At 35.0% G+C, this 15,713-nt stretch overlaps 2 pseudogenes across 1 annotated transcript; both read right to left on the bottom strand.

Annotated features, from left to right (window-relative positions):
- Window positions 1-4,760: 4,760 nt before the first annotated feature.
- LOC143530605 (heat shock cognate 70 kDa protein-like) lies at window positions 4,761-7,253 on the bottom strand (annotated as a pseudogene). Its single transcript, XR_013134898.1, has 3 exons — window positions 7,134-7,253; window positions 6,395-7,095; window positions 4,761-6,293 (listed from the first exon to the last, which is right to left on the bottom strand). The product of XR_013134898.1 is annotated as a heat shock cognate 70 kDa protein-like (transcript).
- Window positions 7,254-9,428: 2,175 nt separating this feature from the next.
- Window positions 9,429-11,159, bottom strand: LOC143530636 (heat shock cognate 70 kDa protein-like; annotated as a pseudogene).
- Between the last annotated feature and the right edge of the window lie 4,554 nt (window positions 11,160-15,713).

A 15,713-nucleotide genomic window follows, 5' to 3' on the forward strand; every position in this document is an offset into this window, starting at 1 on the left:
ATAACATCAAATCCAAATCCGAAATCTCCAAACCCTTTCTCCATATCATCATAGGGTTTGAAGTTTTACGATATTTTGGGATTTAAGATTTGAATTTTGATGTTTTGATTTGGGGATTTAGGGTTTACAAGCTATAAACGTTTAAAAGAAAAGAAAAAAAACAAAGAAAATAACGAAGTTACCAAATTATCCCTGACTTAGCAGGAAAAAATAGACGGGGTTAGAAAAAAAGTACTAAAAATGCAAGTTTTTTGAAACTGAGGTAGCCATTTGCACAAAATAAAAAATATGTACTAAAATTGCGTAGTTGACCAAACCACATATACTAAAATGGCACTTAACTCATGCAATTAATATGGCCTATCACCACGACTAACTTGTGGTTGCTCCACCAACCAAGTTGGGAGCTTAAAGTGAATTTCCATTTTTCTGTTAATCCTTCACCCCCAACCGATCGACTTATATTGACCCAATGGGAATAGTCTAATGGCATTAATTTCGAAAATAACATCATTTCTCACATTCCAAATGCACCAAGACGTTATCAACAAAAATACCATGTAGAGCTTTTTTCTTCTTCTTGCATAAAGGAGTTGTCTTGCGGATAACAAGTAGATCACGGACCCAAAAAGCAAAAATGAGTGGAATGTGGCACCAAGCAATTACAAAGCTCTAAACTTGATTGACAATTTGACAAAGGTGAGTAATGGTCCACTGTTTCCTATGGATCACAAAGCCCACACTTGATCGAGTCCGCCTGTATATGATGTTTGAGTAGGCTAACCCTTGTCGAAAGTCTGCCCTTCTCCTCTTTCCAAATATACACATTGATTTTATTTGGAACCCAATTATTCCACTCCATAACGATAGAGGCATTATTTGATCATATGGTGTTGAAAAGAGTCTGTTTCATTGAGGTTACCGAGAATTCTCCGAAGATATCCTCAATCCAAACCCATTTATCATGTTCGTTAATTTATTAATTTTTTATTATATATTCTTTTTAGTTGATGTGTTATTAGTTTTTAACAAATTTTTATTTTTAACATTCCGTGTGTATGTATATATTATAAAGGTTGTAAAAGTCACTAGACGTACCCTATGCGGTCGACTGGGGAGTTGGGTGTACTCAGTACTCGGACAAAGTAAATATAAAGAAAAATAATTTTTGGATATTATATATACGTCACATTTCATAAGTTTGCTACTATTTATAACAAAATAGGTGAATATAATATAAATAGAAAATTACATTTGTAAATACTAAATTATTCTAAAAATTGCTAGTTATTAACTAAAAAAATGATATTCGTTCTTTAATATTATAGAAATACGATTTATGTTTTTATTTTTTAAGTCAAAATCGGTCCAAGTTGACCGACTAGATTTGACTCTGGGTGAGGTTGCCAAGTTTTAAAAAAAATCAAGATCGGTATCGGTACTAGTATTTACCAAGTTTTATCTAGGGTACCGATACCAAATCGAACATTTTTGAACGATACCAAGTTTTTAAGAAATATAGGATCGAAAAATTTAAGATTGATATTGATCGATATTGGTTCAATATCGAGCTCATCCCAAATTAGGGATGCCTAAACACTTGTAGACATCACACCAACATAACAAAACAACAAGGTGTACATGTAGAAAAAACATTAAAATAACAAGAAAAGCTATATTGATTTAACAGTTGGAATATTTTTGGATGTCAGTTAATAATTTAAGTTGGTTTTAATTGTTTGATTTAATGCGACCTTTCAAATATATATATATATATATATATATATATATATATTTGAAAGGTCGCATTAAATCAAACAATTAAAACCCACTTAAATTATTAACTGACATCCAAAAATAAATATATATATATATATATATATATATATGTGTGTGTGGGTTATTCTAAAAACAAGTAGTTTTCTAGGAATACTAAGAATAAACCATAGCCATTGGATCATGTTAATCAATGGTTGAGATTTAAAATTACCAATAACCGACATAGTTTCCTAGAATTACTCTTTCATCATTATAACCGACATAATTTCCTAGAATTGTTCTTTCACCATTATTTGTAATGCCACATGTCAAAATTTTGTTGGTTCTTACCATTCTTAGGAAACTCCTTATTCTTATTTGAACACTTAGGAAGACTAAGAATAAACCATAGCCATTGTATCATGTTAATTAATGGTTGAGATTTAAAATTACCAATAACTGACATAGTTTCCTAGAATTACTCTTTTATCATTATAACCGACATAGTTTCCTATAATTGTTCTTTCACCATCATTTGTAATGCCAAGTGTCAAAAATTTGTTGGTTCTTACCATTCCTAGAAAACTGGAGGATTATCCTAAAAATAAGTAGTTTCCTAGGAAGACTAAGAATAAATCATAGCCATTGGATCGTGTTAATCAATGGTTGAGATTTAAAATTACCAAACACGGACATAGTTTCCTAGAATTACTCTTTAATCATTATAACCGACATAGTTTCCTAGAATTGTTCTTTCGCCATCATTTGTAATGCTAAGTGTCAAAAATTTGTTGGCTCTTACCATTCTTAAGAAACTCCTAATTCTTATTTGAAAAACAAGTAGTTTTCTAGAAAAACTAAGAATAAATCATAGCCATTGGATCAAATCAATCAATGGTTGAGATTTAAAATTACAGTTAACCGTCATAGTTTCCTATAATTACTCTTTCACCATTATCACCGACATAGTTTCCTATAATTGTTCTTTCACCATAGGTTTTAATGTCAAATGTCAAAATCCTATTGGTTCCTACCATTCCTATAAAACAACTTATTTTTATTTGAACTCTTAGGGGAGAGTTATCCTAAAAATAAGTAGTTTCCTATGAAGACTAGGAATAAATCATAGTCATTGGATCATGTTAATCAATGGTTGAAATTTAAAATTACCAATAACTGACATAGTTTCCTACAATTACTCTTTCATCATTATAACCGACATAGTTTCCTAGAATTGCTCTTTCACCATCATTTGTAATGCCAAATGTCAAAATTTTGTTGGTTCTTACCATTCATAGGAAACTCTTTATTCTTATTTGAACCCTTTTCATAAATTTTTGACATTTGGCATTACAAATGATGGTAAAAGAACAAATTTCTAGAAAACTATGTCGGTTGTAATGATTAAAGAGTAATTTTAGGAAACTATTTCGGTTATTGGTGATTTTAAATCTCAACCATTGATTAATATGATTAAATGACTATGATTTATTCTTTGTCTTCCTAAAAACTACTTATTTTTAGGATAACCCTCCCCTATATATATATATATATATATATATATATATATATTTCTTTAACTTAGAAAATTCAAACTTATCCGGAAATTTGTTGGGCATCTTGGACAACATTACTGCTCATGTAAAAACACATAGGAAAATAATGGTGACATCTTAGCCAAAAATGATTCTTCATTTGATATTCCTGTGGTGTTTTTGTATGTCTATATATGAATTTCTTTTTAGGTACTTGGTTTATGTATGAAGTTTCATGCCCCTATTACTTGATAGCAACTATAATGGGCTACAAAACTCAAGGTTTAAATCTATGTGTCAAGTGGCAAACGTTTTGGTCACAAATATTCTTGTTGTGGAGCTAGAATATGTCTTCAAAGTTTGTAGGAAGTTTGTATAAGCAAATTAGGAAAAACCTAATGATGTGGTGATTTCTCTCACATACACACATACTTATAACATATATATACAACTTTAATATTTTTTTTAATGAGTTTTGTGGAGGTTTGTTGTTGTGGAAGAAATAGAGTTTTTTGAGAAAAGTTTGGAATATAATGTGACGATGACGTGACAGTTTGTATAAGTTTGTTGTTGTAGATGCTCTCAGATTAGAGAATGGAGAGAAAGAGTAAAGAAACGGGTTAATGACTGAAAATAAACATACGATATCTTTTAAGTAATTTATTCTTTAAATTGTTGGTTTTAATTATTATTTTAACTAAATCTAGAATGTTGGTTATATTAAGAGTTAATTATGCAGATAGTAATGGGTTTAAAAAAATGATGGATTTGGGGTCTAAGGTTAACGTGATCAGGTTTTGTGGTTTTCATTTTGTAACAACATTAGGTATTACAGTTAACTATCTGTTAATTTTGTATAAAATGACCAATCTACCCTTTCGGTTAAGAAAAGTAAAAAACACTACAAGGGCCGTTCATGTCAACTACTCAAAGTTAATATGCAAAGACTATTAATGTAAAATACACAAATTAATAAGTAATAACATTTAAATAAAACTACGGCCTAACCATCATGCATCCTCTCGTCAACAGCCTAGCCCCGACATCAAGAGCAGTACTATTAGTTTACTCTAAATCAATTTTATTTCATTAATTAGTTATGAAAAATGTCAACCCTAATTTTCTTTTCTTTACTTTTTTAACAACTAACACACTTTAATCCTGTAAGTATATCTACAGACTACAATACATTGATATCACGAGACATGAATCCAGGGGCGGACTCACATAGTCTCCGTCGGGGTCCCGGACACCAATGTTTTTAAGAATTTTCTAGAAGCGGTATATAAAATTTTTTAAGAACCTCGTAAGAATTAACACTTGAAACCCATTGTCAATAATATTGATGTGGTCTAGTGGAAAGTTCTTTATTTTCTCTATGAATGGTCCCAAGTTTGAGCCTTGAAAAGAGATACAAAGCTGAAGAGGTGGATTAGTTGTAATATAAATTGACTAAATGAAACCAACTCGAATACATAAATGAAACAAGGCCCGCATATATTCTCAAGAATTATAGCAGTAATAATATAATTGGATTTGATAACAAACTTCTTGAAAACAAAACAATAACAATGCTATTTTTTCAAACTTCTCTTACTAATCATACTAATAAAGTTCAAGATTTCATCCTTTTCATCATTCTTCCCATGTCATTCTTCGACACATTTCCACTCCTCGCAATTACAATACTTCTTTTATTACCCGTAGATAACAACACAGCCGAGACACTAAGAATACCATTAACATCTATGCTAAAGCAAACGTTAATTTTTTCTTTACCTGCGGGGGCTGGTGGAACACCATGAAGACTGAATTCATCAAGAAATATATTATCTTTCGTTTCACTGCACTCGCCCTGATACACGCGCACCGGAAGTGATACTTGGTTGTCAAAAATTGTTTGAAAAATATCTTCCTTCACAGTGGGTACCGGTGTGTTCCTTGGAATTAGTACACTCATATACTGAAGTTTTATTTCAATACCAAGGGACAAAGGAGTGACATCCAAAAGGATCAAATCCTTTACAGCTTTAGTGCCATTACCACTTAAGTTTGCAGCCAACACCGCTGCACCATAAGCAACAGCTTCATCTGCATTAATGCTCTTGCAAAGTGGTTTCCCGTCAAAAAACTCACCAAGCATTTGTTGTACCTTTGGAATTCTAGTCGACCCACCCACAAGAACGATGTCATTGACATCATTTTTGTGCATATTCCCATCTCTTAAACAATTTTCTACATGCCCAACGCACTTCTCTAAAAAACTAGCATTCAAAGCCTCAAATTTAGCCCGGGTGACCTTCATTGAACAATCAGTTCCATCATACAAGCAATCAATGTCAATCAAAGTTTCAGCTGTCGATGACAGATCCCGTTTTGCTTTCTCGCACGCAACTTTCAATCTCCCCATTGCTCTTGCATTGCTACTGATATCTTTCTTTTGTCTTTTCTTAAATTCTTGAACGCAATGATCAACCATTGCCTTGTCAAAATCCTCTCCACCCAAATGAGTGTCACCTCCCACAGCTTTCACACTTATGGTTCCGTCCGTGCTGATAGTGAGAAGTGACACATCAAATGTCCCTCCACCTAAATCAAAGACCAACACGTTTTTGTGTTGTGGGTGGTTTGGATTGGAAATCTTGTCTAGACCGTACGCAATTGCAGCTGCTGTGGGCTCACTGATCAAGCGCATGACATTGAGACCGGCCAGTGTACCAGCGTCCTTTGTTGCCTGTCGTTGTTTGTCACTGAAATATGCAGGGACCATAATCACCGCATCTGTAACCGCTGTTCCAAGGTATGCCTCAGCAGCTTCTTTCAAGTTCTTTAGAATCATAGAAGATATTTCTTCAGGTGAAAATTCCTTATCAGTACCCATGTGTTCAAGTACAATCATTGGCTTATCCTTATCTCCTTCAATTACCTTAATAGGCCATGATTCTATGTCTTTCTGCAATTTGGTATCGCCGAATCTGCATCCCATTATACGCTTAACATCTGAAATTCAGCAAGCATGAAAGTTCATAAACTTTAATCAATTAGCAAATTATGTAATGTTGAATATCAATGTTGTTATACCAAATTACCAATCAACTTACCAAAAACTGTGTTATTGGGATTCCTGGTGATTTGGTTTTTGGCCCCCTCACCTACTAAGAGACCAGTGCCGTCACAAGCCACACATGATGGGGTGATTTTGTTACCCTGTTCATTAGGAAGGATCTCTTGTGTTGATCAAACCAGACAGCGACACACGAGTATGTTGTTCCAAGATCAATACCAATTGGAATTGTTTCAACTGCTGTCGACATCTTGAACTAGTAGCTGTAAACAAAGACTAAAAAGTAAATACAATGAATGCCATTTGTAATATTAGTGAAACTGGCAACAAATACAATATCAAAAACATTATATTATAAGTTTTAAAATCAACTTAAAATCGAACAACCACTTTATTATATATATCAAACTCAAATTAATGAGTGCAGGCTCTACTAGAATAATGATATGCGTTCACAATGTAACCTACTATATGAAGAAAGCAGATGGTGATCAAGGGAGGCTGGCAGCTAGGGTTAGGGATCAGCAATTAGAAAACTGATTTTGGTTGTGATACCATGATAAGAAATAATGTTCGATGATTTCATTAATGTAATCCCTATATATACATGGATCCCTCCTCTATTTTAGGGAATGAATTATATTCTAATACAAACACAATCTATTCTATACATATAATAATATATATCAGCTATTAAGGAGGTACATTCACAAATATATAAGTTGTCAACAGATGGTTCTCATTTCCCCACAACATGCATATGCCAAGACTTCCACGATATTTATGATTTATCCCTCTCTTAATTAACTAAGTTAAATATTTGTTTGTTTGATCTTGCACCAAGTGGAGATTATTGTATATCAAGTGTTGCGGTCAAAGTCAGCCACGTCTAAGGGGCATGGACATATATATTAGTCTTTTTCTAGTAGTAATTAGTTTGTGTCCGTTAACCATGCTTGGGTTAGTTGCAATGAGCAGGTATATATAAGATGCATAGATTAGATCATTTTGCGCACTCTTGTTTTGCTAGTTTTCAGTTCATTATAATCATATTTCATATTCAACACATGTAATTACTCCGTATTGAATCAATAATTAGAAGCTCCAATCATTTGAGGCTCGTTTTCTCTGTTCAATTTCTTTGGTGTTTGGATTGACAATTTCATATTTTACATTGGACACATTTAATAAACATTCACTGTTATACCCGGATCAAATTAATACTCTAATCAAACCATGGATTATGTGCAACCTTTGAAATATTAAGTTCAAACTCAAACTGACACAATGTAAAAGCATGAACTCACGGAAGTTCAATAGCTGTAGAGCGTGTAAATAACACCAAACCGATACGTAAAATAATATTTCCCTTTATGGACCAAACTATCGACTTGCAATTGTTCTTCCAAAGAGTGTAATATGAGTGCCAAACCAGCAGTAGAACTGTGATGATGGATACAATTGCCATAGTGGCAGAGGCTGCTAAGTTGTGACAGTAGGAACCAAAAGCATTGCAGATCTACTTCCAGAATGAATAACGATTCCCTTTGAGGCCAATTCATGATACCGCTAGTTCTGCTCCTAATGTCACAGATAGAATAGCCAGCAACAGCTGCATACACCAGACACGTTAATTATTAGTTCAAGCATTATTATTATTCAATACACCTTTTTAGATATTATTCAATAGAAGTATATCAATTTTATTTCTTACATCACTTATTATGAAAAGGTCAGCCTTATTTTTTGTTTAGTTTACCTTCTTTGCAAATTGTCTTTACAACTAACTATTTTGGAATTTTCCCATAGTTTTGCGTTTAACCTTTTTACTCTACTATTTTACTCCTTTTGATTCACACGTTTAGGATTTGTAAACTTGCTCACGTGTATTTGTTTGAGAGATTAATTCTTGCATGATTGTCTTATTACCAAACGTAGTTGGCGTTGATGGTGGGAAAACGCCGTAGTACACCGACCGCTGGGCGTAGGATGCTTTATATAAAATTGGATCAGAACTATTTGCTCTTATACCAAATGTGGGTTTGGATCAGGCGATACAGTGAATAAATCAAGAAACAAAGAACAAGGAATGGCCTAATGTAATATGTTTATTATTTTTCGAATGCTTGAACAATGAATGATATTTCCAGAATTTAAGAAAAAATTGGGTTATTTAGATTTTCTCTATCTTCAAAAGGGTCACTTTGAGAATTTTCCCTTAATTTTTTTTATTTTTATTTTTATTTTTTAACACAATGTAATATATGTTACTATCATCACATAAAGAAATTAACAAGATATATTAGTTTACTTAAGATTATAGTATGTGCAACAAAATGTTGTTGCGGAAATGTTACATATATTAGTAGGGGTCCATGGCAGAACTCAAATTATCCATCTCAGTTTGGGTCGCAGACCACATACCAACAACCTCACTTAATGCAATACCCACAACAATACAATCAACAGTGGGCAGCCCCACCTCCAGCCCCTTATCCATCTGCTCCAGTTTAGATGATTAAAATGGAAATTTCAGTGAACTCGGTCTCATCTGCTTCTTTATGCTTAAACTCCCAACGTTCACAAAAGTGGAAGTTATGGCTGCAAACTCGGTGAACATTTAACCAACACAGATTCAATCGGTTCAACCTGTGAACTAGTAAGACGACAGGTTAGATGCCCGGTACGGTTAAGAAATCATGTAAGAGCCCAATTACTATGGTATGGAAAAACGTATTGTAATTTCTAGGGCGCTTGGCTGGGTCTAGTCTGACTGTATTGGCTGGGCTTAATTTGTTCAGCTTTTGTTTTATTTTCTAATAAATTTAGCCATTAAAAATAATAGTTGTCAAACAACTTCACTGACTTGATTAAAAAATGAGACCAAAAACCCAAAAGTGACACCTGGCTCGTAAGCAATATTGATTTCCAGTGTATCCCCAAGAATCATATATATATAGAGGTTGCAATGTAAAGATGCAGCGTATATTAGATAAGAGTGTTTAAAATACAAAAACAATACAAATTTCTCAAGAGCTCTTGTTCCAGGCTGAATATTAAAATTTACATGCTCACTGCAGCCCAATCTTTTTTTGCATCATCTGGATATCATCTTTGGACACGTTTCCACTCCCGGCAATTACAGTACTTCTTTTATTACCGGTAGATACAATCTCAGCCAAGACCTCGAGAATACCATTGGCATCTATGCTAAAGCAAACTTTCACTTCTTCCTCGCCTGCAGGGGCTGGTGGAACACCATCAAGAGTGAATTTATCAAGAAAAATGTTGTCTTTCACTTTATCACACTCACCCTGATACACATCCACCCTAATGCGTTTCTGGTTAATGTCATATGCATGTCACATAAGTTTGCTCTTCCATGGTGGGTATATGTGTGTTCTTTGGAATTATGACACTCATATACCCTTCTTTATCAACACTGGTACCAAGAGACAAAGGAGTGACATCTTGAAGCATCAAATCTTTCACAGCCTTATTTCCATTACCACTTAAATTTGCAGCCAACACTGCTGCACCATAAGCAACAGCTTCATCCGCTTTAATACTCTTGCTAAGCGGCTTCCCATCAAAAAACTCCCTTAGCATTTGTTGTACCTTGGGAATTCTAGTCGACCCACCAACGAGGACCACATCATCAACATTATGCTTTTTCATTTTTGCATCTCATAAACAACTTTCCACATGTTCAATACACTTCATAAAATAGCCAGCAATTAGCTCCTCAAATTTTGCTCTAGTGACCTTTAATTCATTGAAAAATCAGTTCCATCATACAAGCAATCAATCTCAATGGAAGTTCTAGTTGTTGATGACAAATCCCTCTTTGCCTTCTCACAAGCAACTCTTAATCTCCCCATTGCTCTTGCGTTTTTACTGATATCTTTCATTTGCTTCTTCTTAAATTCTTCAACACAATGATCAACCATTGCCTTGTCAAAATCCTCTCCACCCAAATGAGTGTCACCGCCCACTGCTTTAACACATATAGCTCCTTCTTTGCTAATAGTAAGAAGTGACACATCAAATGTCCCTCCACCCAAATCAAAGACCAACACATTTTTCTGTTGCGGGTATCTTGGGTCGGTTAACTTGTCTAGACCATAGGCAACTGCAGCTGCCATAGGCTCATTGATCAAACGCATGACATTAAGGCCAGCCAGTGTACCCGCATTCTTTGTTGCCTGTCTTTGTTTGTCACTAAAATATGCAGGGACAGTAATCACCGCATCTGTAACTGTTGTTCCAAGGTACGCCTCGACAACCTCTTTCAAGTTCTTAAGAATCAAGGAAGATATTTCTTCAGCTGAAAACACCTTGTTTGAACCCATGTGTTCAAGTAAAATCATTGGCTTATCGTTATATCCTTCCATCACCTTAAAGGCCATGTTTCTATGTCTTTCTGCAGTCTGATATTGCTGAATCTGCTCCCCATCATCCTCTTAACATCTAAATATCAGCAAAAAGAAAGTACATCACATTTAATAGCCAGTTTCTATGGTTTGCTTCTTTGTATGATAACTGATAAGCATCAAAGTTATACATCAGAACAACTTACCAAATACCGTGTTACTGGTGTTCCTGGTCATTTGGTTTTTGGCACCCTCGCCTACCAAAAGTTCGGTGTCATTGAAAGCAACACATGACGGGGTAATGGTGTTCCCTTGTTCATTAGGAAGGATCTCAACACGGTTGTGCTGATTAAACCATGCAGCAACACATGAATATGTTGTTCCAAGATCAATTCTGATTGGTGTGGTTTTAACACTTCTTGACATATTCAAATATGTAGCTCAGGAAAAAAGATTCAGATGTTGTGAAGGATTGGACAAGTGCTAGCAAAATGGATATATAATATAGGAGTCAAAGAGATTAAGGGAGCCGTTCTAGAAAGGGGTTAAAAGTCGTCTACTAGGGCCTCCACGAACTTTTTAAGTTCGGTAAATTTGTTGAAGCTGAGCCTGTCCATGTCATGGCTCAAGTTGCCGATGAGCACGTGATACCATCTCAAAGGCGTACTGCTGCGTTTGAAGTTATTTCAGACGATGATGAACCTGAAGACTCTCCATTACAACACATGGAGACAGAACACCAAGATGCTGAAACTGCTCCTACTGCTGAACAATTAGGGGAGTTCGAGAAATTCAAAGAACTACTCTAGTCGACTGCCTTAAAGCCTCCTCAAGCAGTCATTGTGAATCAAGATGACGAAACTCCTGAAGAACCAGCGGCCGATCTTATTCCTAGGAAACGAAGGAAGAAAGATCCAAGACCTGGCATGCTGGCTGCTGAAACAACCACAACAACAACTAGCCACCAACAAGAACGTGAGTCGGAAACTCATGAGACTCACGTTGACACAAGCCCATCCGCTACTGAGCATCAAACTCAAGAAATGATTTTTGACAATATTGCTCAGGAATTTGATTTTGAAGTTGATGTTCCATCTTTTGACGAACCATCGAGATCATCTAACTCGACTGGTTAGTCAATCTCTAGTGCCTCAGAGAAGATTGCTCATATTCTTGCCATGCAAGATCAATTTTTTCAGGGAAAAGGAAAAGGGGTTGTACTTGAAGCTGAACCCGTGGACGTGCATGCTTTGCAACGTCGAGTCTTTGAACTCGAACAAGACTCAGTTGTGAAAGTTGTGCGGATACAAGAACTTGAAGCTAACAACTCAGACAAGGATTCAAAGATTAAAGAGCTTCAGTCCAACATGGGTAGCTTGACTGCTATGCACTTAGACCTTCAACATAAACTCATTCAGAAGTTTGGGGACGAATTCAAAAGCAGTGAAGACCCTGTTGTGAAAACAACTACCGCTGATCAAAGCGGGAGCTGCAATGCACGCACCTCTGCATATGCTGACGCTTCTGAGTCACTGGAGCACTATCTCTCCATTCCGCCCAAGTCTGCTGAACAGTCTAATCGGCTTCAAAAGAATATTCTTATTATGAAGAACTCTAATCAGAATGTTGAATCTTCCGATCATCCAGATAAGTTCATTGTTACATTTAATAATGGATTTTCTGATAAGTATGGAGATCGTACTGGAGTTATATCTTGGGGTTTTGATGCTGAAAAGAACATGTGGTGGGTAAAACGAAGGTCTGGGAATACCAAGTACTACAAGAAGATGAAGGATTTCGGATCCTGGACAAAGGTAGATATCAACGACCTTATCAATGCTCCGTTCCACAATCCGAGTCATGAAAAGAGAGCTACAAATTTCTAGAACTTTATGAAAAATCAATTTGATAGGGGTTTCCTAAGCATGACAACCGCTGAATCATTCTTGAAGAAAGCAAGGGGAGTCAAGGATCCAAGGACAGGAAAAACTATGGTGAACGTCATGTGGCCTGCAACAAATAAGGCTACTCATATTCCTGTGCCTAGTGCAATTCCAGACGGGGCCCTGGACAACATGAGATTCTGGATGTTTGACAGCGAAACAACTACTGTTGTCATACGTCTGCAAAAGGGTAAAGGTCAATACCGGTTCGTCGATCCAAGGGATTTGCTGAAGTTCGGAGAAAGAGACATCAAGACTCTCAGCACCTTTCAGATCATTGCTGATCCAATTTTTGAAGAAGCTGCGAAAGAATATAATAGAATGGCGGCCTCTATTATCAGAACAGGTTTTTTGGCAGGTGGATTAAAGGATGCAGATGTTGACATCTTGGAACACGATTAAAGGACGACGTAACAAACCAATGGGGAGATTGTTAGGTCTACTTTTAGTTGGTTTGTACTTAGTTGTGGTTTAATGTAATTCGTGTTTGGATGTATGTATGTAAACCGAGATTTCTTTATGATCTCGGTGGGCTTGGGCTTTATGTTGGGCTAGGTTGTGTGTTTCCCTTATATATTAATATCTTGTATAGGGTTCAAGGTTGGCCGTTCATATTTTTGTGGTGAACGAGTGTTTGTGTAACCTAGTGCTTAAACACCCGACGTTAATCTAACGTATGTTTTGAAGCATTATCTCGTGTTCTTACGTATTATTCTTGTCTATTGTGAATCACCTTGCATTATATTCCGCAATAACGTTGGGTTTGTTGATATCATATTGAAAGATCCAGATTCGGGACTTACATGGTCCCACGTGTCGTGACACGCGTCACGAGTTGTAAGCTATGCAGTCAATCTCGGTGGTATCTCGGTGGTATATCGATGGTATCTCGGTTATCGATCCTCATGTGAAATATCGGTCAAAATATCGGTCAGAATCTCGGTACCGATAATATCGGCAATATTGACCGGTATTTGGCCGATATTGACCGATATTTCACCGATATTCCCGATATCAGTGTTTTAAGTCTTAGTTTTCAACTTTAAGTGTTTAATGTTGGTGGTTTGAGTCTTAAACTGTCACACCCCGACCAAAGGCGGCGGAACATGTCGGGGTGCAACGGATTGCCGAAAACACAAGACACTATTAAAGTGATAATATTTAATCAACTCATTTATTTCATAAATCAATAAACAACACATCTTGTTCATACAAAACAAATTGAATACAAGTAAACAAATATATATTGTTCGTTTTGCTAATATCCTAACAGTCTTGATAACGTTTTTCGTTAAGTCCTCGAGTCAACAAAAGTCAAATCTGTAACATTGCATAAAGTAAAGTTTGTCAACACAAAGGTTAGTGAGAAATTTCATAGTTTTGAACAATATGTATATAATAAGAAATTCCACAACTTGTATATGAAACAATAAATAATAGCAACAATTTAGATAATGAAATCGTTAATAAGAATACATTACGGCACCGTTTATAAGAGAATACTAAATAGATTCAGATTTTATATGAGATCGTTAATAAGAATACATTAACGACACCGTCTACCAAATAGATTCGGATTTATATGAGATCGTGAATAATAATACATTAACGACACCGTCTATAAGAGAATACCAAATAGATTCGGATTTTATGAATCAACCATCCAAAAGCGGTAAACACATTAGCATGTAAGCATATAACACCAAATCGAGCATTTATTTAAGTAAAGTATACATTAAAGTTTGTGGTTTAAGGCTTAACTATAAATCATTTAGTTTGAATAAGTATGCAATATCACCCCCACAACGAAAGATGGAAAACGAGGTATGAAAAGTACTCACGTTCAAGTAACAAACTTGATTTGGTAAAATGACGAGTAACCGGAATGATGAGGTTTAACGAGCAAGGTCTAGATGAAAGGAAGTCTTGTATTAGAAAGGTTGTCTAGGAAGTCTTTAAATAATATAATTGGTAAGATAAGCAAATAATTTAAAGTTTAAGGTTTAAAATGTAAATATTTAAGAAAAACATAATAATAGTCTTTTAAAAATATAAGTTTGCTCGAAACCGGGTTAAAGTATCTAGCCCTTAATATTTACTCAACCTATGTTAAGTAATAAGGTGGGTAAAAATGCAAGAATGCAAGCCCCTTTATAATATAGATACTAAAACGGGTTTTAACGAGTGTTTGGGGTTGTTGGTTCGGGTCTTGATAATTGGTCAAACTTAAAGTCAACTTTCCAAAGTAATGAATGTTATGAGATAACTCAATAAAATTTAATAAGACTTAACCAAATATGTAGTTCTATTGTTTTAGAACTAACAACTAATGAGTGGGTAAAATAATATGTTTTTAATGTCTTATATCGTGTGTTTTAGCTATTTATATATACCGAACACGATTACTTTAAGTGTTGTTATGGTTGAAGGTGTTTGGTGCTTAAAACGAGTAAAAGCGTCCATCATATATATATCATGTTATTTTATATTATTATTTCACACTTGAGTTAGATAGTTCTTGAAATTAAATATATAAAAGAAAAAGAAACATTGTGTCACAGATCGTGACATTTGTACAATAAATGAAAATAATTAAAATCAAGTATTATCTTGGATATGATTGGTTAAAAATGTGTTATCCTTTTATGCAGGAAAACGTTTAATTGCAAGAATGGAGATATCATGTGACATTGTGATCTGCTGGGGTTGCACAAAAATCAAGAAGCTATAATCATGATCATGCAAGGCTAATCTCGTTGTAACTTCCTCTAGGTGAATGGTTTATATAGGTTAAGCACTCAATTTTGTTTGTTTGTATATTGGATCTGTTTATGTGATGACAAACATTTAACAAATTGAAGTGTTAGTTAATTAAACAGTTTGTTAGTGTTTTGAGTTCTTTCTTTACAACCACGTTCTGTTGATGACAAAACCTAGAAGCGGGTTGGGTGACTAAAGGGGGTTGACTTGATACTAGTAGACTGGGTAATTGAATTGTATAGGTTTGATGACAAAAGCCTATCTCAATAGCCACTTTAAC

The sequence above is a fragment of the Bidens hawaiensis genome, unplaced genomic scaffold (assembly GCF_021521415.1).
Source record: "Bidens hawaiensis isolate Kalapana, Puna unplaced genomic scaffold, B.hawaiensis_p1.1 tig00008951_1, whole genome shotgun sequence".
Classification (NCBI taxonomy): domain Eukaryota; kingdom Viridiplantae; phylum Streptophyta; class Magnoliopsida; order Asterales; family Asteraceae; genus Bidens; species Bidens hawaiensis.